Raw genomic sequence first — 21313 nt, 5'->3', positions numbered from 1 at the left:
TGTTTCTTGGTTGTTCAAATGGAAGGAAGGAGTGTGAATCATAATTAGTGGAGGTATAAGGCTTTGTGGTCTATTTGATCACCCAAAAAATAATAAAAGAATGAAAATTTCAAGCGTGATGTTTCAAAGTCTTTTAGTCAACGATTATATGCTCTTACATTGTGAGTTCCTTGGACTTTGTTGTATCCTTATCCTTCATTTCTTACTCACCTTACACCCTTAGCCCCATTACAACCTATAATAAAGACCTAAATTGATCCTAGATGTCATGTGGTTGAATTGCACACATTCTTCTTTTAAGTGTTTAGCATCCTTCTTGAGATCATATTCATGCATGTTTTTCAGCTTGCTAATTTTGAGTTAAGTCCCTTATGGTTTAACTCTATTCTCATGTCTATTATTGAGTGATGCATTGTAACCCTCTTCCGAGTGATTCATTTGTGAGAGGACAACTTAGGTGAGATTTGAAGTTACATTTGTGCTGGGTATGATTTTTGAAGTTGTGTGAAAACTGAAATTGGAGAATGAGTTCCATTTGGCCATCACACTACTACACTTTGAACATGTTGTGTTCTGAACTTTGCTGCCTTGTGAATAATGTCTAAAATGAGTTTTCTTTGTGAAAACTTTTAAGTCATTTGCATAAGTCGCTCTCTCTTTGGAAAGTGTTCGGAAAGTTTTGTTTCGAATCTTGTTTTAGTTTCTGTTTTGCTCGAGGACTAGCAAAAGATAAGTTTGGGAAGTTTGTTCGGTTCATTTTTACACATGATTTTTCATGTTATTCACCCACTATTTTGAGTTAGTTCTTGACATTTTATAGCTTTTTACTTCCTTTTTGTGTTTTCTTAGATTTTACCTTGGTTGGAATGAAAATGAGCTAAAAGTGCATTATTAGTTATAAATTCTGTTTTTGTTCATTTTCGTAGGTCAACTTCTTGGCCTGGGATCAACATGCTCTGGTGCTCGGATGAGGTCATGATCTTCATGAGATTTGTTCCAATGGATGTTAACTACAACATATCCAAATTTGAGCTCCATTGGACAAGTATTGCCTATCCAACCAATCCAGCATGTTACCACAGCTCTGGAAATCCGGATTTGGCCAGCTTTTACCTCCTTTGTGTCATCTTAATTTCTTGTTACCATAACTCTTGGTAACAAGGAATTACCTTTGTAAAAGAGATATTTTCTGAAGTATTTGGCATCTTTGTGAGTCAATGCTTCATAATGGCAAGGGGACAATGGGCAAAAGCTTTAGAGAAAGAATGAGTTTTATATTAAAAGTGTGAGTAGGAAAAGATGGGAAAAGGAGCAAAAGCAATTGGCAATCAGATATGGAGGGAGCCTTTGAACGTGGAAAGCAATTCAATTCTGAATTCTACACAATTGAGAGCAGATTTTGGAGAGTTTTTGGAGCTTGGAGAAAGCCAAGGTGCAGCCAAGAAAAGTGGAGAAGAAGACTTCCACCATTGATGATCTTGAAGCTTTCATCATTTTCTGAAAATCTGTAAACTCTTTCTAATTTCATTTTGAGTTTGTATTTGAAATAAGTATGAGCAACTAAACTCTATAGCTAGGGCTTAGGTTGAAGCCCTAAACATGATTACCTTATTGTTTTGATACTTGAGTGTATGAATTTCTAGATATTGTTGATGAATTCCAATTCACCAAATTAATCTATCCTTGATGTGTGTTTTTCCTTGGTTGGCCATCTTTGAAAGCATGCTTCTTGAGATTGTTGGGATTATGTGTATCTTCATGTTATCCTAAGCAATAAATGGATGAAGTAAGAATCATCCATGTGAATTGGTTTCTTGATTACCTAATGTAAACACCATGCTATTAGGATTCTTGTGATGTTCATATTCTCTTTGAACTTAATGGGTTCTCCTTGTAATTGAATCAAAGTACGAACCATACCTAGGTTCGGTTATGAGGAGGGCACAAGTATTGTAGCACGAACCATGCACTTTACGTATATTAGAGAGAATCAATGCGTCTTGAGCCACGACCCATGGCCTTGATTGCGAACATTTTCATCAACACGTTTAGAGTTCATCACTTGAGTATTCATGAACTTGGGTAGAATTGTTTAGGGTGGATTCTGAAACCCTAGTGTTTGTTACTTTTTAATTCCACTCTTTGATATTTCATCTCTGCCTTTCTCATTTAAATTCAAAGTCCATTTACTTTCATGCAATAGAAATAGGTCACTTGAAACAAATCAAAACCCCCCCAATGTGTGTGTGAGTTGTGTGTTTGATACGTGGTGTGTCTTTGATACTGAATTTTATTTGTTTCCGTAATTGTTTTGGACTTTTGGTCCGCGCTGTGTTCTTGCATTTTCTGTTCTGAATCCAACCGTATAAAGAACGTGAATTTTCGACGTACGGTTGGAAAGTTAGAGGCAAAACACTGGACAGAGGTCGAAACTGAAAAACAGAGAAACGAATCTGCCCAAAAACGACCGCTCGTTACTGTTCACGACCGGTCGCTCATCACACGTTTATTGAAATTTCGACTCTGCCCAAAAACGACCGGTCATCACTGTTCACGCGACCGGTCGTCACTGTTCCCTGTTCACGGAACTGTTCATGTCACTGTTCACTGTTCACGGTACTGTTCACAGGTGATAAAATGGCGATAGAAAATGCTGTTTGTGTTTTTCTTTAGTTTTCTTGTGTTGTTTCATTTCTTTTGCACTTCTTTACTTATTTTTAGTTTCCATTTTGCATTTGCGTATTTGTGGTGTGTCAATTAAGTGTTCTTTACGTACTCAAATTATAACTTATAGGGAGCCGACAAGTTCTTCGTGGGATCGACCCCGTACTTACATAATCTATACTTCATTAGATTCGTGCACTTGCGGGTATTTTTAATTGGTTGTTTGCACATTAATTTGTGTCCTTTTAGGAATGCAACAGGTGACCTCCTGGGAAGTCCTCGTGTTGCATCCCTTCTTTTTTTGCCTTGTTGACGTTTCAATTGTCGTGGGCGTTTGCTTTCCGTCATCTTATTCATCTGGATGTCTTTGTTTTATCACGACCCCTTGGCGCAGCGTGACAATCGGGGCACACTATGATTAAATACTCCTAGAAAGCCTAGGATTAACGAAGGAATTAAAATAGGAAAATAACACAGTTACCAAAAACTTCAAAAACTGGATTTCGGGCTAGTAAACGACGTCGGATGCCCGAAAAAGCCCACGACTCATGGCGACGCAATGAGTTTTACTCGCGACGCCGTTGCCTTCGAATCGACGGTTCGTGGGCCCAATTCTGAGGTCGGAGCCCAGATCAGCGGTTTGCCCGATTTGCCGTTGCACGCGCGTCGGTCCAGCTCCTCTCCAATAACTTACGCCATCTGTCCTACATCACCCCGTGGAGCTCGTCTCCAATTAACCGGGCACCGCAAACGAACGAAAGCGAAAAAACAACAGGACTCGACGCCCACTGCCGAAATTATTGGGGTTGTTCTTAACGTTGTCAGTTTTTTTGTTTTTTTTTGTTTTGGTTCAATTATCGTAAGGTAGGCCCCACAGCCGATCGGAACCGGCAGTTCGGCAGGCCTGCATGCGACACATGGTAGGGGTGGCGACGACAAGGCCTGACAGGCCATGCCATTTCATGCGATGGCATCCCATTTCATGCGGGGGGCGTTGGATAGCCAACCCATGGTCATATGGCATGGCTCAAACGTGGCCTATATACTTTTAGGCGTTATAAGCTAACGGATGCGATCATACCAACTCACATGCACCGGATCCCATCAGAACTCCGAAGTTAAGCGAGTTTGGGCGAGAATAGTACTAGGATGGGTGACCTCCTGGGAAGTCCTCGTGTTGCATCCCTTCTTTTTTTGCCTTGTTGACGTTTCAATTGTCGTGGGCGTTTGCTTTCCGTCATCTTATTCATCTGGATGTCTTTGTTTTATCACGACCCCTTGGCGCAACGTGACAATCGGGGCACACTATGATTAAATACTCCTAGAAAGCCTAGGATTAACGAAGGAATTAAAATAGGAAAATAACACAGTTACCAAAAACTTCAAAAACTGGATTTCGGGCTAGTAAACGACGTCGGATGCCCGAAAAAGCCAAAGACTCATGGCAACGCAATGAGTTTTACTCGCGACGCCGTTGCCTCCGAATCGACGGTTCGTGGGCCCAATTCTGAGGTCGGAGCCCAGATCAGCGGTTTGCCCGATTTGCCGTTGCACGCGCGTCGGTCCAGCTCCTCTCCAATAACTTACGCCATCTGTCCTACATCACCCCGTGGAGCTCGTCTCCAATTAACCGGGCACCGCAAACGAACGAAAGCGAAAAAACAGCAGGACTCGACGCCCACTGCCGAAATTATTGGGGTTGTTCTTAACGTTGTCAGTTTTTTTGTTTTTTTTGTTTTGGTTCAATTATCGTAAGGTAGGCCCCACAGCCGATCGGAACCGGCAGTTCGGCAGGCCTGCGCGCGACACGTGGTAGGGGTGGCGACGACAAGGCTTGACAGGCCATGCCATTTCATGCGGGGGGCGTTGGATAGCCAACCCATGGTCATATGGCATGGCTCAAACGTGGCTTATATACTTTTAGGCGTTATAAGCTAACGGATGCGATCATACCAACTCACATGCACCGGATCCCATTAGAACTCCGAAGTTAAGCGAGTTTGGGCGAGAGTAGTACTAGGATGGGTGACCTCCTGGGAAGTCCTCATGTTGCATCCCTTCTTTTTTTGCCTTGTTGACGTTTCAATTGTCGTGGGCGTTTGCTTTCCGTCATCTTATTCATCTGGATGTCTTTGTTTTATCACGACCCCTTGGCGCAGCGTGACAATCCGGGCACACTATGATTAAATACTCCTAGAAAGCCTAGGATTAACGAAGGAATTAAAATTGGAAAATAACACAGTTACCAAAAACTTCAAAAACTGGATTTCGGGCTAGTAAACGACGTCGGATTCCCGAAAAAGCCCACGACTCATGGCAACGCAATGAGTTTTACTCGCGGCGCCGTTGCCTTCGAATCGACGGTTCGTGGGCCCAATTCTGAGGTCGGAGCCCAGATCAGCGGTTTGCCCGATTTGCCGTTGCACGCGCGTCGGTCCAGCTCCTCTCCAATAACTTACGCCATCTGTCCTACATCACCCCGTGGAGCTCGTCTCCAATTAACCGGGCACCACAAACGAACGAAAGCGAAAAAACAGCAGGACTCGACGCCCACTGCCGAAATTATTGGGGTTGTTCTTAACGTTTTCAGTTTTTTGTTTTTTTTGTTTTGGTTCAATTATCGTAAGGTAGGCCCCACAGCCGATCGGAACCGGCAGTTCGGCAGGCCTGCGCGCGACACGTGGTAGGGGTGGCGACGACAAGGCTTGACAGGCCATGCCATTTCATGCGGGGGGCGTTGGATAGCCAACCCATGGTCATATGGCATGGCTCAAACGTGGCTTATATACTTTTAGGCGTTATAAGCTAACGGATGCGATCATACCAACTCACATGCACCGGATCCCATTAGAACTCCGAAGTTAAGCGAGTTTGGGCGAGAGTAGTACTAGGATGGGTGACCTCCTGGGAAGTCCTCATGTTGCATCCCTTCTTTTTTTGCCTTGTTGACGTTTCAATTGTCGTGGGCGTTTGCTTTCCGTCATCTTATTCATCTGGATGTCTTTGTTTTATCACGACCCCTTGGCGCAGCGTGACAATCCGGGCACACTATGATTAAATACTCCTAGAAAGCCTAGGATTAACGAAGGAATTAAAATAGGAAAATAACACAGTTACCAAAAACTTCAAAAACTGGATTTCGGGCTAGTAAACAACGTTGGATGCCCGAAAAAGCCCACAACTCATGGCAACGCAATGAGTTTTAGTCGCGGCGCCGTTGCCTTCGAATCGACGGTTCATGGGCCCAATTCTGAGGTCGGAGCCCAGATCAGCGGTTTGCCCGATTTGCCGTTGCACGCGCGTCGGTCCAGCTCCTCTCCAATAACTTACGCCATCTGTCCTACATCACCCCGTGGAGCTCGTCTCCAATTAACCGGGCACCACAAACGAACGAAAGCGAAAAAACAGCAGGACTCGACGCCCACTGCCGAAATTATTGGGGTTGTTCTTAACGTTTTCAGTTTTTTGTTTTTTTTGTTTTGGTTCAATTATCGTAAGGTAGGCCCCACAGCCGATCGGAACCGGCAGTTCGGCAGGCCTGCGCGCGTCACGTGGTAGGGGTGGCGACGACAAGGCTTGACAGGCCATGCCATTTCATGCGGGGGGCGTTGGATAGCCAACCCATGGTCATATGGCATGGCTCAAACGTGGCTTATATACGTTTAGGCGTTATAAGCTAACGGATGCGATCATACCAACTCACATGCACCGGATCCCATCAGAACTCCGAAGTTAAGCGAGTTTGGGCGAGAGTAGTACTAGGATGGGTGACCTCCTGGGAAGTCCTCGTGTTGCATCCCTTCTTTTTTTGCCTTGTTGACGTTTCAATTGTCGTGGGCGTTTGCTTTCCGTCATCTTATTCATCTGGATGTCTTTGTTTTATCACGACCCCTTGGCGCAGCGTGACAATCCGGGCACACTATGATTAAATACTCCTAGAAAGCCTAGGATTAACGAAGGAATTACAATAGGAAAATAACACAGTTACCAAAAACTTCAAAAACTGGATTTCGGGCTAGTAAACGACGTCGGATGCCCGAAAAGGCCCACGACTCATGGCAACGCAATGAGTTTTAGTCGCGGCGCCGTTGCCTTCGAATCGACGGTTCGTGGGCCCAATTCTGAGGTCGGAGCCCAGATCAGCGGTTTGCCCGATTTGCCGTTGCACGCGCGTCGGTCCAGCTCCTCTCCAATAACTTACGCCATCTGTCCTACATCACCCCGTGGAGCTCGTCTCCAATTAACCGGGCACCGCAAACGAACGAAAGCGAAAAAACAGCAGGACTCGACGCCCACTGCCGAAATTATTGGGGTTGATCTTAACGTTGTCAGTTTTTTGTTTTTTTTGTTTTGGTTCAATTATCGTAAGGTAGGCCCCACAGCCGATCGGAACCGGCAGTTCGGCAGGCCTGCGCGCGACACGTGGTAGGGGTGGCGACGACAAGGCTTGACAGGCCATGCCATTTCATGCGGGGGGCGTTGGATAGCCAACCCATGGTCATATGGCATGGCTCAAACGTGGCTTATATACTTTTAGGCGTTATAAGCTAACGGATGCGATCATACCAACTCACATGCACCGGATCCCATCAGAACTTCGAAGTTAAGGGAGTTTGGGCGAGAGTAGTACTAGGATGGGTGACGTCCTGGGAAGTCCTCGTGTTGCATCCCTTCTTTTTTTGCCTTGTTGACGTTTCAATTGTCGTGGGCGTTTGCTTTCCGTCATCTTATTCATCTGGATGTCTTTGTTTTATCACGACCCCTTGGCGCAGCGTGACAATCGGGGCACACTATGATTAAATACTCCTAGTAAGCCTAGGATTAACGAAGGAATTAAAATAGGAAAATAACACAGTTACCAAAAACTTCAAAAACTGGATTTCGGGCTAGTAAACGACGTCGGATGCCCGAAAAAGCCCACAACTCATGGCAACGCAATGAGTTTTAGTCGCGGCGCCGTTGCCTTCGAATCGACGGTTCGTGGGCCCAATTCTGAGGTCGGAGCCCAGATCAGCGGTTTGCCCGATTTGCCGTTGCACGCGCGTCGGTCCAGCTCCTCTCCAATAACTTACGCCATCTGTCCTACATCACCCCGTGGAGCTCGTCTCCAATTAACCGGGCACCACAAACGAACGAAAGCGAAAAAACAGCAGGACTCGACGCCCACTGCCGAAATTATTGGGGTTGTTCTTAACGTTTTCAGTTTTTTGTTTTTTTTGTTTTGGTTCAATTATCGTAAGGTAGGCCCCACAGCCGATCGGAACCGGCAGTTCGGCAGGCCTGCGCGCGTCACGTGGTAGGGGTGGCGACGACAAGGCTTGACAGGCCATGCCATTTCATGCGGGGGGCGTTGGATAGCCAACCCATGGTCATATGGCATGGCTCAAACGTGGCTTATATACGTTTAGGCATTATAAGCTAACGGATGCGATCATACCAACTCACATGCACCGGATCCCATCAGAACTCCGAAGTTAAGCGAGTTTGGGCGAGAGTAGTACTAGGATGGGTGACCTCCTGGGAAGTCCTCGTGTTGCATCCCTTCTTTTTTTGCCTTGTTGACGTTTCAATTGTCGTGGGCGTTTGCTTTCCGTCATCTTATTCATCTGGATGTCTTTGTTTTATCACGACCCCTTGGCGCAGCGTGACAATCCGGGCACACTATGATTAAATACTCCTAGAAAGCCTAGGATTAACGAAGGAATTACAATAGGAAAATAACACAGTTACCAAAAACTTCAAAAACTGGATTTCGGGCTAGTAAACGACGTCGGATGCCCGAAAAAGCCCACGACTCATGGCAACGCAATGAGTTTTAGTCGCGGCGCCGTTGCCTTCGAATCGACGGTTCGTGGGCCCAATTCTGAGGTCGGAGCCCAGATCAGCGGTTTGCCCGATTTGCCGTTGCACGCGCGTCGGTCCAGCTCCTCTCCAATAACTTATGCCATCTGTCCTACATCACCCCGTGGAGCTCGTCTCCAATTAACCGGGCACCGCAAACGAACGAAAGCGAAAAAACAGCAGGACTCGACGCCCACTGCCGAAATTATTGGGGTTGTTCTTAACGTTGTCAGTTTTTTGTTTTTTTTGTTTTGGTTCAATTATCGTAAGGTAGGCCCCACAGCCGATCGGAACCGGCAGTTCGGCAGGCCTGCGCGCGACACATGGTAGGGGTGGCGACGACAAGGCTTGACAGGCCATGCCATTTCATGCGGGGGGCGTTGTATAGCCAACCCATGGTCATATGGCATGGCTCAAACGTGGCTTATATACTTTTAGGCGTTATAAGCTAACGGATGCGATCATACCAACTCACATGCACCGGATCCCATCAGAACTCCGAAGTTAAGCGAGTTTGGGCGAGAGTAGTACTAGGATGGGTGACCTCCTGGGAAGTCCTCGTGTTGCATCCCTTCTTTTTTTGCCTTGTTGACGTTTCAATTGTCGTGGGCGTTTGCTTTCCGTCATCTTATTCATCTGGATGTCTTTGTTTTATCACGACCCCTTGGCGCAGCGTGACAATCCGGGCACACTATGATTAAATACTCCTAGAAAGCCTAGGATTAACGAAGGAATTACAATAGGAAAATAACACAGTTACCAAAAACTTCAAAAACTGGATTTCGGGCTAGTAAACGACGTCGGATGCCCGAAAAAGCCCACGACTCATGGCAACGCAATGAGTTTTACTCGCGGCGCCGTTGCCTTCGAATCGACGGTTCGTGGGCCCAATTCTGAGGTCGGAGCCCAGATCAGCGGTTTTTGCCCGATTTGCCGTTGCACGCGCGTCGGTCCAGCTCCTCTCCAATAACTTACGCCATCTGTCCTACATCACCCCGTGGAGCTCGTCTCCAATTAACCGGGCACCGCAAACGAACGAAAGCGAAAAAACAGCAGGACTCGACGCGCACTGCCGAAATTATTGGGGTTGTTCTTAACGTTGTCAGTTTTTTGTTTTTTTTGTTTTGGTTCAATTATCGTAAGGTAGGCCCCACAGCCGATCGGAACCGGCAGTTCGGCAGGCCTGCGCGCGACACGTGGTAGGGGTGGCGACGACAAGGCTTGACAGGCCATGCCATTTCATGCGGGGGGCGTTGGATAGCCAACCCATGGTCATATGGCATGGCTCAAACGTGGCTTATATACTTTTAGGCGTTATAAGCTAACGGATGCGATCATACCAACTCACATGCACCGGATCCCATCAGAACTCCGAAGTGAAGCGAGTTTGGGCGAGAGTAGTACTAGGATGGGTGACGTCCTGGGAAGTCCTCGTGTTGAATCCCTTCTTTTTTTGCCTTGTTGACGTTTCAATTGTCGTGGGCGTTTGCTTTCCGTCATCTTATTCATCTGGATGTCTTTGTTTTATCACGACCCCTTGGCGCAGCGTGACAATCGGGGCACACCATGATTAAATACTCCTAGAAAGCCTAGGATTAACGAAGGAATTAAAATAGGAAAATAACACAGTTACCAAAAACGTCAAAAACTGGATTTCGGGCTAGTAAACGACGTCGGATGCCCGAAAAAGCCCACGACTCATGGCAACGCTATGAGTTTTAGTCGCGGCGCCGTTGCCTTCGAATCGACGGTTCGTGGGCCCAATTCTGAGGTCGGAGCCCAGATCAGCGGTTTGCCCGATTTGCCGTTGCACGCGCGTCGGTCCAGCTCCTCTCCAATAACTTACGCCATCTGTCCTACATCACCCCGTGGAGCTCGTCTCCAATTAACCGGGCACCGCAAACGAACGAAAGCGAAAAAACAGCAGGACTCGACGCCCACTGCCGAAATTATTGGGGTTGTTCTTAACGTTGTCAGTTTTGGTGAGAGTAGTACTAGGATGGGTGACCTCCTGGGAAGTCCTCGTGTTGCATCCCTTCTTTTTTTGCCTTGTTGACGTTTCAATTGTCGTGGGCGTTTGCTTTCCGTCATCTTATTCATCTGGATGTCTTTGTTTTATCACGACCCCTTGGCGCAGCGTGACAATCGGGGCACACTATGATTAAATACTCCTAGAAAGCCTAGGATTAACGAAGGAATTAAAATAGGAAAATAATACAGTTACCAAAAACTTCAAAAACTGGATTTCGGGCTAGTAAACGACGTCGGATGCCCGAAAAAGCCCACGACTCATGGCAGCGCAATGAGTTTTACTCGCGACGCCGTTGCCTTCGAATCGACGGTTCGTGGGCCCAATTCTGAGGTCGGAGCCCAGATCAGCGGTTTGCCCGATTTGCCGTTGCACGCGCGTCGGTCCAGCTCCTCTCCAATAACTTACGCCATCTGTCCTACATCACCCCGTGGAGCTCGTCTCCAATTAACCGGGCACCGCAAACGAACGAAAGCGAAAAAACAACAGGACTCGACGCCCACTGCCGAAATTATTGGGGTTGTTCTTAACGTTGTCAGTTTTTTTGTTTTTTTGTTTTGGTTCAATTATCGTAAGGTAGGCTCCACAGCCGATCGGAACCGGCAGTTCGGCAAGCCTGCGCGCGACACGTGGTAGGGGTGGCGACGACAAGGCTTGACAGGCCATGCCATTTAATGCGGGGGGCGTTGGATAGCCAACCCATGGTCATATGGCATGGCTCAAACGTGGCTTATATACTTTTAGGCGTTATAAGCTAACGGATGCGATCATACCAACTCACATGCACCGGATCCCATCAGAACTCCGAAGTTAAGCGAGTTTGGGCGAGAGTAGTACTAGGATGGGTGACCTCCTGGGAAGTCCTCGTGTTGCATCCTTTCTTTTTTTGCCTTGTTGACGTTTCAATTGTCGTGGGCGTTTGCTTTCCGTCATCTTATTCATCTGGATGTCTTTGTTTTATCACGACCCCTTGGCGCAGCGTGACAATCGGGGCACACTATGATTAAATACTCCTAGAAAGCCTAGGATTAACGAAGGAATTAAAATAGGAAAATAATACAGTTACCAAAAAATTCAAAAACTGGATTTCGGGCTAGTAAACGACGTCGGATGCCCGAAAAAGCCCACGACTCATGGCAGCGCAATGAGTTTTACTCGCGACGCCGTTGCCTTCGAATCGACGGTTCGTGGGCCCAATTCTGAGGTCGGAGCCCAGATCAGCGGTTTGCCCGATTTGCCGTTGCACGCGCGTCGGTCCAGCTCCTCTCCAATAACTTACGCCATCTGTCCTACATCACCCCGTGGAGCTCGTCTCCAATTAACCGGGCACCGCAAACGAACGAAAGCGAAAAAACAGCAGGACTCGACGCCCACTGCCGAAATTATTGGGGTTGTTCTTAACGTTGTTAGTTTTGGCGAGAGTAGTACTAGGATGGGTGACCTCCTGGGAAGTCCTCGTGTTGCATCCCTTCTTTTTTTGCCTTGTTGACGTTTCAATTGTCGTGGGCGTTTGCTTTCCGTCATCTTATTCATCTGGATGTCTTTGTTTTATCACGACCCCTTGGCGCAGCGTGACAATCGGGGCACACTATGATTAAATACTCCTAGAAAGCCTAGGATTAACGAAGGAATTAAAATAGGAAAATAATACAGTTACCAAAAACTTCAAAAACTGGATTTCGGGCTAGTAAACGACGTCGGATGCCCGAAAAAGCCCACGACTCATGGCAGCGCAATGAGTTTTACTCGCGACGCCGTTGCCTTCGAATCGACGGTTCGTGGGCCAAATTCTGAGGTCGGAGCCCAGATCAGCGGTTTGCCCGATTTGCCGTTGCACGCGCGTCGGTCCAGCTCCTCTCCAATAACTTACGCCATCTGTCCTACATCACCCCGTGGAGCTCGTCTCCAATTAACCGGGCACCGCAAACGAACGAAAGCGAAAAAACAACAGGACTCGACGCCCACTGCCGAAATTATTGGGGTTGTTCTTAACGTTGTCAGTTTTTTTGTTTTTTTGTTTTGGTTCAATTATCGTAAGGTAGGCTCCACAGCCGATCGGAACCGGCAGTTCGGCAAGCCTGCGCGCGACACGTGGTAGGGGTGGCGACGACAAGGCTTGACAGGCCATGCCATTTCATGCGGGGGGCGTTGGATAGCCAACCCATGGTCATATGGCATGGCTCAAACGTGGCTTATATACTTTTAGGCGTTATAAGCTAACGGATGCGATCATACCAACTCACATGCACCGGATCCCATCAGAACTCCGAAGTTAAGCGAGTTTGGGCGAGAGTAGTACTAGGATGGGTGACCTCCTGGGAAGTCCTCGTGTTGCATCCCTTCTTTTTTTGCCTTGTTGACGTTTCAATTGTCGTGGGCGTTTGCTTTCCGTCATCTTATTCATCTGGATGTCTTTGTTTTATCACGACCCCTTGGCGCAGCGTGACAATCGGGGCACACTATGATTAAATACTCCTAGAAAGCCTAGGATTAACGAAGGAATTAAAATAGGAAAATAATACAGTTACCAAAAAATTCAAAAACTGGATTTCGGGCTAGTAAACGACGTCGGATGCCCGAAAAAGCCCACGACTCATGGCAGCGCAATGAGTTTTACTCGCGACGCCGTTGCCTTCGAATCGACGGTTCGTGGGCCCAATTCTGAGGTCGGAGCCCAGATCAGCGGTTTGCCCGATTTGCCGTTGCACGCGCGTCGGTCCAGCTCCTCTCCAATAACTTACGCCATCTGTCCTACATCACCCCGTGGAGCTCGTGTCCAATTAACCGGGCACCGCAAACGAACGAAAGCGAAAAAACAGCAGGACTCGACGCCCACTGCCGAAATTATTGGGGTTGTTCTTAACGTTGTCAGTTTTGGCGAGAGTAGTACTAGGATGGGTGACCTCCTGGGAAGTCCTCGTGTTGCATCCCTTCTTTTTTTGCCTTGTTGACGTTTCAATTGTCGTGGGCGTTTGCTTTCCGTCATCTTATTCATCTGGATGTCTTTGTTTTATCACGACCCCTTGGCGCAGCGTGACAATCGGGGCACACTATGATTAAATACTCCTAGAAAGCCTAGGATTAACGAAGGAATTAAAATAGGAAAATAATACAGTTACCAAAAACTTCAAAAACTGGATTTCGGGCTAGTAAACGACGTCGGATGCCCGAAAAAGCCCACGACTCATGGCAGCGCAATGAGTTTTACTCGCGACGCCGTTGCCTTCGAATCGACGGTTCGTGGGCCCAATTCTGAGGTCGGAGCCCAGATCAGCGGTTTGCCCGATTTGCCGTTGCACGCGCGTCGGTCCAGCTCCTCTCCAATAACTTACGCCATCTGTCCTACATCACCCCGTGGAGCTCGTCTCCAATTAACCGGGCACCGCAAACGAACGAAAGCGAAAAAACAACAGGACTCGACGCCCACTGCCGAAATTATTGGGGTTGTTCTTAACGTTGTCAGTTTTTTTGTTTTTTTGTTTTGGTTCAATTATCGTAAGGTAGGCTCCACAGCCGATCGGAACCGGCAGTTCGGCAGGCCTGCGCGCGACACGTGGTAGGGCTGGCGACGACAAGGCTTGACAGGCCATGCCATTTGATGCGGGGGGCGTTGGATAGCCAACCCATGGTCATATGGCATGGCTCAAACGTGGCTTATATACTTTTAGGCGTTATAAGCTAACGGATGCGATCATACCAACTCACATGCACCGGATCCCATCAGAACTCCGAAGTTAAGCGAGTTTGGGCGAGAGTAGTACTAGGATGGGTGACCTCCTGGGAAGTCCTCGTGTTGCATCCCTTCTTTTTTTGCCTTGTTGACGTTTCAATTGTCGTGGGCGTTTGCTTTCCGTCATCTTATTCATCTGGATGTCTTTGTTTTATCACGACCCCTTGGCGCAGCGTGACAATCGGGGCACACTATGATTAAATACTCCTAGAAAGCCTAGGATTAACGAAGGAATTAAAATAGGAAAATAATACAGTTACCAAAAACTTCAAAAACTGGATTTCGGGCTAGTAAACGACGTCGGATGCCCGAAAAAGCCCACGACTCATGGCAGCGCAATGAGTTTTACTCGCGACGCCGTTGCCTTCGAATCGACGGTTCGTGGGCCCAATTCTGAGGTCGGAGCCCAGATCAGCGGTTTGCCCGATTTGCCGTTGCACGCGCGTCGGTCCAGCTCCTCTCCAATAACTTACGCCATCTGTCCTACATCACCCCGTGGAGCTCGTGTCCAATTAACCGGGCACCGCAAACGAACGAAAGCGAAAAAACAGCAGGACTCGACGCCCACTGCCGAAATTATTGGGGTTGTTCTTAACGTTGTCAGTTTTTTTGTTTTTTTTGTTTTGGTTCAATTATCGTAAGGTAGGCCCCACAGCCGATCGGAACCGGCAGTTCGGCAGGCCTGCGCGCGACACGTGGTAGGGGTGGCGACGACAAGGCTTGACAGGCCATGCCATTTGATGCGGGGGGCGTTGGATAGCCAACCCATGGTCATATGGCATGGCTCAAACGTGGCTTATATACTTTTAGGCGTTATAAGCTAACGGATGCGATCATACCAACTCACATGCACCGGATCCCATCAGAACTCCGAAGTTAAGCGAGTTTGGGCGAGAGTAGTACTAGGATGGGTGACCTCCTGGGAAGTCCTCGTGTTGCATCCCTTCTTTTTTTGCCTTGTTGACGTTTCAATTGTCGTGGGCGTTTGCTTTCCGTCATCTTATTCATCTGGATGTCTTTGTTTTATCACGACCCCTTGGCGCAGCGTGACAATCGGGGCACACTATGATTAAATACTCCTAGAAAGCCTAGGATTAACGAAGGAATTAAAATAGGAAAATAAAACAGTTACCAAAAAATTCAAAAACTGGATTTCGGGCTAGTAAACGACGTCGGATGCCCGAAAAAGCCCACGACTCATGGCAGCGCAATGAGTTTTACTCGCGACGCCGTTGCCTTCGAATCGACGGTTCGTGGGCCCAATTCTGAGGTCGGAGCCCAGATCAGCGGTTTGCCCGATTTGCCGTTGCACGCGCGTCGGTCCAGCTCCTCTCCAACAACTTATGCCATCTGTCCTACATCACCCCGTGGAGCTCGTCTCCAATTAACCGGGCACCGCAAACGAACGAAAGCGAAAAAACAGCAGGACTCGACGCCCACTGCCGAAATTATTGGGGTTGTTCTTAACGTTGTCAGTTTTGGCGAGAGTAGTACTAGGATGGGTGACCTCCTGGGAAGTCCTCGTGTTGCATCCCTTCTTTTTTTGCCTTGTTGATGTTTCAATTGTCGTGGGCGTTTGCTTTCCGTCATCTTATTCATCTGGATGTCTTTGTTTTATCACGACCCCTTGGCGCAGCGTGACAATCGGGGCACACTATGATTAAATACTCCTAGAAAGCCTAGGATTAACGAAGGAATTAAAATAGGAAAATAATACAGTTACCAAAAACTTCAAAAACTGGATTTCGGGCTAGTAAACGACGTCGGATGCCCGAAAAAGCCCACGACTCATGGCAACGCAATGAGTTTTACTCGCGACGCCGTTGCCTTCGAATCGACGGTTCGTGGGCCCAATTCTGAGGTCGGAGCCCAGATCAGCGGTTTGCCCGATTTGCCGTTGCACGCGCGTCGGTCCAGCTCCTCTCCAATAACTTACGCCATCTGTCCTACATCACCCCGTGGAGCTCGTCTCCAATTAACCGGGCACCGCAAACGAACGAAAGCGAAAAAACAGCAGGACTCGACGCCCACTGCCGAAATTATTGGGGTTGTTCTTAACGTTGTCAGTTTTTTTGTTTTTTTTGTTTTGGTTCAATTATCGTAAGGTAGGCCCCACAGCCGATCGGAACCGGCAGTTCGGCAGGCCTGCGCGCGACACGTGGTAGGGGTGGCGACGACAAGGCTTGACAGGCCATGCCATTTGATGCGGGGGGCGTTGGATAGCCAACCCGTGGTCATATGGCATGGCTCAAACGTGGCTTATATACTTTTAGGCGTTATAAGCTAATGGATGCGATCATACCAACTCACATGCACCGGATCCCATCAGAACTCCGAAGTTAAGCGAGTTTGGGCGAGAGTAGTACTAGGATGGGTGACCTCCTGGGAAGTCCTCGTGTTGCATCCCTTCTTTTTTTGCCTTGTTGACGTTTCAATTGTCGTGGGCGTTTGCTTTCCGTCATCTTATTCATCTGGATGTCTTTGTTTTATCACGACCCCTTGGCGCAGCGTGACAATCGGGGCACACTATGATTAAATACTCTTAGAAAGCCTAGGATTAACGAAGGAATTAAAATAGGAAAATAATACAGTTACCAAAAACTTCAAAAACTGGATTTCGGGCTAGTAAACGACGTCGGATGCCCGAAAAAGCCCACGACTCATGGCAGCGCAATGAGTTTTTCTCGCGACGCCGTTGCCTTCGAATCGACGGTTCGTGGGCCCAATTCTGAGGTCGGAGCCCAGATCAGCGGTTTGCCCGATTTGCCGTTGCACGCGCGTCGGTCCAGCTCCTCTCCAATAACTTACGCCATCTGTCCTACATCACCCCGTGGAGCTCGTCTCCAATTAACCGGGCACCGCAAACGAACGAAAGCGAAAAAACAACAGGACTCGACGCCCACTGCCGAAATTATTGGGGTTGTTCTTAACGTTGTCAGTTTTTTTGTTTTTTTTGTTTTGGTTCAATTATCGTAAGGTAGGCTCCACAGCCGATCGGAACCGGCAGTTCGGCAGGCCTGCGCGCGACACGTGGTAGGGGTGGCGACGACAAGGCTTGACAGGCCATGCCATTTCATGCGGGGGGCGTTGGATAGCCAACCCATGGTCATATGGCATGGCTCAAACGTGGCTTATATACTTTTAGGCGTTATAAGCTAATGGATGCGATCATACCAACTCACATGCACCGGATCCCATCAGAACTCCGAAGTTAAGCGAGTTTGGGCGAGAGTAGTACTAGGATGGGTGACCTCCTGGGAAGTCCTCGTGTTGCATCCCTTCTTTTTTTGCCTTGTTGACGTTTCAATTGTCGTGGGCGTTTGCTTTCCGTCATCTTATTCATCTGGATGTCTTTGTTTTATCACGACCCCTTGGCGCAGCGTGACAATCGGGGCACACTATGATTAAATACTCCTAGAAAGCCTAGGATTAACGAAGGAATTAAAATAGGAAAATAACACAGTTACCAAAAACTTCAAAAACTGGATTTCAGGCTAGTAAACGACGTCGGATGCCTGAAAAAGCCCACGACTCATGGCAGCGCAATGAGTTTTACTCGCGACGCCGTTGCCTTCGAATCGACGGTTCGTGGGCCCAATTCTGAGGTTGGAGCCCAGATCAGCGGTTTGCCCGATTTGCCGTAGCACGCGCGTCGGTCCAGCTCCTCTCCAATAACTTACGCCATCTGTCCTACATCACCCCGTGGAGCTCGTCTCCAATTAACCGGGCACCGCAAACGAACGAAAGCGAAAAAACAGCAGGACTCGACGCCCACTGCCGAAATTATTGGGGTTGTTCTTAACGTTGTCAGTTTTGGCGAGAGTAGTACTAGGATGGGTGACCTCCTGGGAAGTCCTCGTGTTGCATCCCTTCTTTTTTTGCCTTGTTGACGTTTCAATTGTCGTGGGCGTTTGCTTTCCGTCATCTTATTCATCTGGATGTCTTTGTTTTATCACGACCCCTTGGCGCAGCGTGACAATCGGGGCACACTATGATTAAATACTCCTAGAAAGCCTAGGATTAACGAAGGAATTAAAATAGGAAAATAACACAGTTACCAAAAACTTCAAAAACTGGATTTCGGGCTAGTAAACGACGTCGGATGCCCGAAAAAGCCCACGACTCAAGGCAACGCAATGAGTTTTACTCGCGACGCCGTTGCCTTCGAATCGACGGTTCGTGGGCCCAATTCTGAGGTCGGAGCCCAGATCAGCGGTTTGCCCGATTTGCCGTTGCACGCGCGTCGGTCCAGCTCCTCTCCAATAACTTACGCCATCTGTCCTACATCACCCCGTGGAGCTCGTCTCCAATTAACCGGGCACCGCAAACGAACGAAAGCGAAAAAACAGCAGGACTCGACGCCCACTGCCGAAATTATTGGGGTTGTTCTTAACGTTGTCAGTTTTGGCGAGAGTAGTACTGGGATGGGTGACCTCCTGGGAAGTCCTCGTGTTGCATCCCTTCTTTTTTTGCCTTGTTGACGTTTCAATTGTCGTGGGCGTTTGCTTTCCGTCATCTTATTCATCTGGATGTCTTTGTTTTATCACGACCCCTTGGCGCAGCGTGACAATCGGGGCACACTATGATTAAATACTCCTAGAAAGCCTAGGATTAACGAAGGAATTAAAATAGGAAAACAACACAGTTACCAAAAACTTCAAAAACTGGATTTCGGGCTAGTAAACGACGTCGGATGCCCGAAAAAGCCCACGACTCAAGGCAACGCAATGAGTTTTACCCGCGACGCCGTTGCGTTCGAATCGACGGTTCGTGGGCCCAATTCTGAGGTCGGAGCCCAGATCAGCGGTTTGCCCGATTTGCCGTTGCACGCGCGTCGGTCCAGCTCCTCTCCAATAACTTACGCCATCTGTCCAACATCACCCCGTGGAGCTCGTCTCCAATTAACCGGGCACCGCAAACGAACGAAAGCGAAAAAACAGCAAGACTCGACGCCCACTGCCGAAATTATTGGGGTTGTTCTTAACGTTGTCAGTTTTGGCGAGAGTAGTACTAGGATGGGTGACCTCCTGGGAAGTCCTCGTGTTGCATCCCTTCTTTTTTTGCCTTGTTGACGTTTCAATTGTCGTGGGCGTTTGCTTTCCGTCATCTTATTCATCTGGATGTCTTTGTTTTATCACGACCCCTTGGCGCAGCGTGACAATCGGGGCACACTATGATTAAATACTCCTAGAAAGCCTAGGATTAACGAAGGAATTAAAATAGGAAAATAACACAGTTACCAAAAACTTCAAAAACTGGATTTCGGGCTAGTAAACGACGTCAGATGCCCGAAAAAGCCCACGACTCAGGGCAACGCAATGAGTTTTACTCGCGACGCCGTTGCCTTCGAATCGACGGTTCGTGGGCCCAATTCTGAGGTCGGAGCCCAGATCAGCGGTTTGCCCGATTTGCCGTTGCACGCGCGTCGGTCCAGCTCCTCTCCAATAACTTACGCCATCTGTCCTACATCACCCCGTGGAGCTCGTCTCCAATTAACCGGGCACCGCAAACGAACGAAAGCGAAAAAACAGCAGGACTCGACGCCCACTGCCGAAATTATTGGGGTTGTTCTTAACGTTGTCAGTTTTGGCGAGAGTAGTACTGGGATGGGTGACCTCCTGGGAAGTCCTCGTGTTGCATCCCTTCTTTTTTTGCCTTGTTGACGTTTCAATTGTCGTGGGCGTTTGCTTTCCGTCATCTTATTCATCTGGATGTCTTTGTTTTATCACGACCCCTTGGCGCAGCGTGACAATCGGGGCACACTATGATTAAATACTCCTAGAAAGCCTAGGATTAACGAAGGAATTAAAATAGGAAAATAACACAGTTACCAAAAACTTCAAAAACTGGATTTCGGGCTAGTAAACGACGTCGGATGCCCGAAAAAGCCCACGACTCATGGCAACGCAATGAGTTTTACTCGCGACGCCGTTGCCTTCGAATCGACGGTTCGTGGGCCCAATTCTGAGGTCGGAGCCCAGATCAGCGGTTTGCCCGATTTGCCGTTGCACGCGCGTCGGTCCAGCTCCTCTCCAATAACTTACGCCATCTGTCCTACATCACCCCGTGGAGCTCGTCTCCAATTAACCGGGCACCGCAAATGAACGAAAGCGAAAAAACAACAGGACTCGACGCCCACTGCCGAAATTATTGGGGTTGTTCTTAACGTTGTCAGTTTTTTTTTTTTTTTTGGTTTTGGTTCAATTATCGTAAGGTAGGCCCCACAGCCGATCGGAACCGGCAGTTCGGCAGGCCTGCGCGCGACACATGGTAGGGGTGGCGACGACAAGGCCTGACAGGCCATGCCATTTCATGCGGGGGGCGTTGGATAGCCAACCCATGGTCATATGGCATGGCTCAAACGTGGCTTATATACTTTTAGGCGTTATAAGCTAACGGATGCGATCATACCAACTCACATGCACCGGATCCCATCAGAACTCCGAAGTTAAGCGAGTTTGGGCGAGAGTAGTATTAGGATGGGTGACCTCCTGGGAAGTCCTCGTGTTGCATCCCTTCTTTTTTTGCCTTGTTGACGTTTCAATTGTCGTGAGCGTTTGCTTTCCGTCATCTTATTCATCTGGATGTCTTTGTTTTATCACGACCCCGTGGCGCAGCGTGACAATCGGGGCAAACTTTGATTAAATACTCCTAGAAAGCCTAGGATTAACGAAGGAATTAAAATAGGAAAATAACACAGTTACCAAAAACTTCAAAAACTGGATTTCGGGCTAGTAAACGACGTCGGATGCCCGAAAAAGTCCACGACTCATGGCAACGCAATGAGTTTTACTCGCGACGCCGTTGCCTTCGAATCGACGGTTCGTGGGCCCAATTCTGAGGTCGGAGCCCAGATCAGCGGTTTGCCCGATTTGCCGTTGCACGCGCGTCGGTCCAGCTCCTCTCCAATAACTTACGCCATCTGTCCTACATCACCCCGTGGAGCTCGACTCCAATTAACCGGGCACCGCAAATGAACGAAAGCGAAAAAACAACAGGACTCGACGCCCACTGCCGAAATTATTGGGGTTGTTCTTAACGTTGTCAGT

The 21313-nt window shown here is 48.1% G+C and overlaps 13 non-coding genes and 2 pseudogenes across 13 annotated transcripts; all 15 read left to right on the top strand.

Annotated features, from left to right (window-relative positions):
• Window positions 1–3731: 3731 nt before the first annotated feature.
• On the top strand, window positions 3732–3850 carry LOC148291414 (5S ribosomal RNA). Its single transcript, XR_015827693.1, has one exon. It is a non-coding gene; the product is annotated as a 5S ribosomal RNA (ribosomal RNA).
• A 753-nt stretch (window positions 3851–4603) lies between these two features.
• LOC148291413 (5S ribosomal RNA) lies at window positions 4604–4722 on the top strand. The gene has a single exon (XR_015826999.1). It is a non-coding gene; the product is annotated as a 5S ribosomal RNA (ribosomal RNA).
• A 752-nt stretch (window positions 4723–5474) lies between these two features.
• On the top strand, window positions 5475–5593 carry LOC148291412 (5S ribosomal RNA). The gene has a single exon (XR_015826998.1). It is a non-coding gene; the product is annotated as a 5S ribosomal RNA (ribosomal RNA).
• Window positions 5594–6345: 752 nt separating this feature from the next.
• LOC148291411 (5S ribosomal RNA) lies at window positions 6346–6464 on the top strand. Its single transcript, XR_015827014.1, has one exon. It is a non-coding gene; the product is annotated as a 5S ribosomal RNA (ribosomal RNA).
• A 752-nt stretch (window positions 6465–7216) lies between these two features.
• On the top strand, window positions 7217–7335 carry LOC148291410 (5S ribosomal RNA; annotated as a pseudogene).
• A 752-nt stretch (window positions 7336–8087) lies between these two features.
• LOC148291409 (5S ribosomal RNA) lies at window positions 8088–8206 on the top strand. Its single transcript, XR_015827003.1, has one exon. It is a non-coding gene; the product is annotated as a 5S ribosomal RNA (ribosomal RNA).
• Window positions 8207–8958: 752 nt separating this feature from the next.
• Window positions 8959–9077, top strand: LOC148291408 (5S ribosomal RNA). The gene has a single exon (XR_015826992.1). It is a non-coding gene; the product is annotated as a 5S ribosomal RNA (ribosomal RNA).
• Window positions 9078–9831: 754 nt separating this feature from the next.
• Window positions 9832–9950, top strand: LOC148291407 (5S ribosomal RNA; annotated as a pseudogene).
• A 1343-nt stretch (window positions 9951–11293) lies between these two features.
• Window positions 11294–11412, top strand: LOC148291406 (5S ribosomal RNA). Its single transcript, XR_015827559.1, has one exon. It is a non-coding gene; the product is annotated as a 5S ribosomal RNA (ribosomal RNA).
• A 1343-nt stretch (window positions 11413–12755) lies between these two features.
• Window positions 12756–12874, top strand: LOC148291405 (5S ribosomal RNA). Its single transcript, XR_015826981.1, has one exon. It is a non-coding gene; the product is annotated as a 5S ribosomal RNA (ribosomal RNA).
• A 1343-nt stretch (window positions 12875–14217) lies between these two features.
• LOC148291404 (5S ribosomal RNA) lies at window positions 14218–14336 on the top strand. The gene has a single exon (XR_015826970.1). It is a non-coding gene; the product is annotated as a 5S ribosomal RNA (ribosomal RNA).
• Window positions 14337–15089: 753 nt separating this feature from the next.
• Window positions 15090–15208, top strand: LOC148291403 (5S ribosomal RNA). Its single transcript, XR_015826959.1, has one exon. It is a non-coding gene; the product is annotated as a 5S ribosomal RNA (ribosomal RNA).
• A 1344-nt stretch (window positions 15209–16552) lies between these two features.
• Window positions 16553–16671, top strand: LOC148291402 (5S ribosomal RNA). The gene has a single exon (XR_015826948.1). It is a non-coding gene; the product is annotated as a 5S ribosomal RNA (ribosomal RNA).
• Window positions 16672–17424: 753 nt separating this feature from the next.
• On the top strand, window positions 17425–17543 carry LOC148291401 (5S ribosomal RNA). The gene has a single exon (XR_015826937.1). It is a non-coding gene; the product is annotated as a 5S ribosomal RNA (ribosomal RNA).
• A 3118-nt stretch (window positions 17544–20661) lies between these two features.
• Window positions 20662–20780, top strand: LOC148291400 (5S ribosomal RNA). Its single transcript, XR_015826773.1, has one exon. It is a non-coding gene; the product is annotated as a 5S ribosomal RNA (ribosomal RNA).
• The last annotated feature ends 533 nt before the right edge of the window (window positions 20781–21313 follow it).

The sequence above is a fragment of the Prunus avium genome, chromosome 8, assembly GCF_965620075.1.
Source record: "Prunus avium chromosome 8, drPruAviu1.hap1.1, whole genome shotgun sequence".
Lineage (NCBI taxonomy): Eukaryota > Viridiplantae > Streptophyta > Magnoliopsida > Rosales > Rosaceae > Prunus > Prunus avium.
This window is presented reverse-complemented; position numbering and strand designations above follow the sequence as displayed.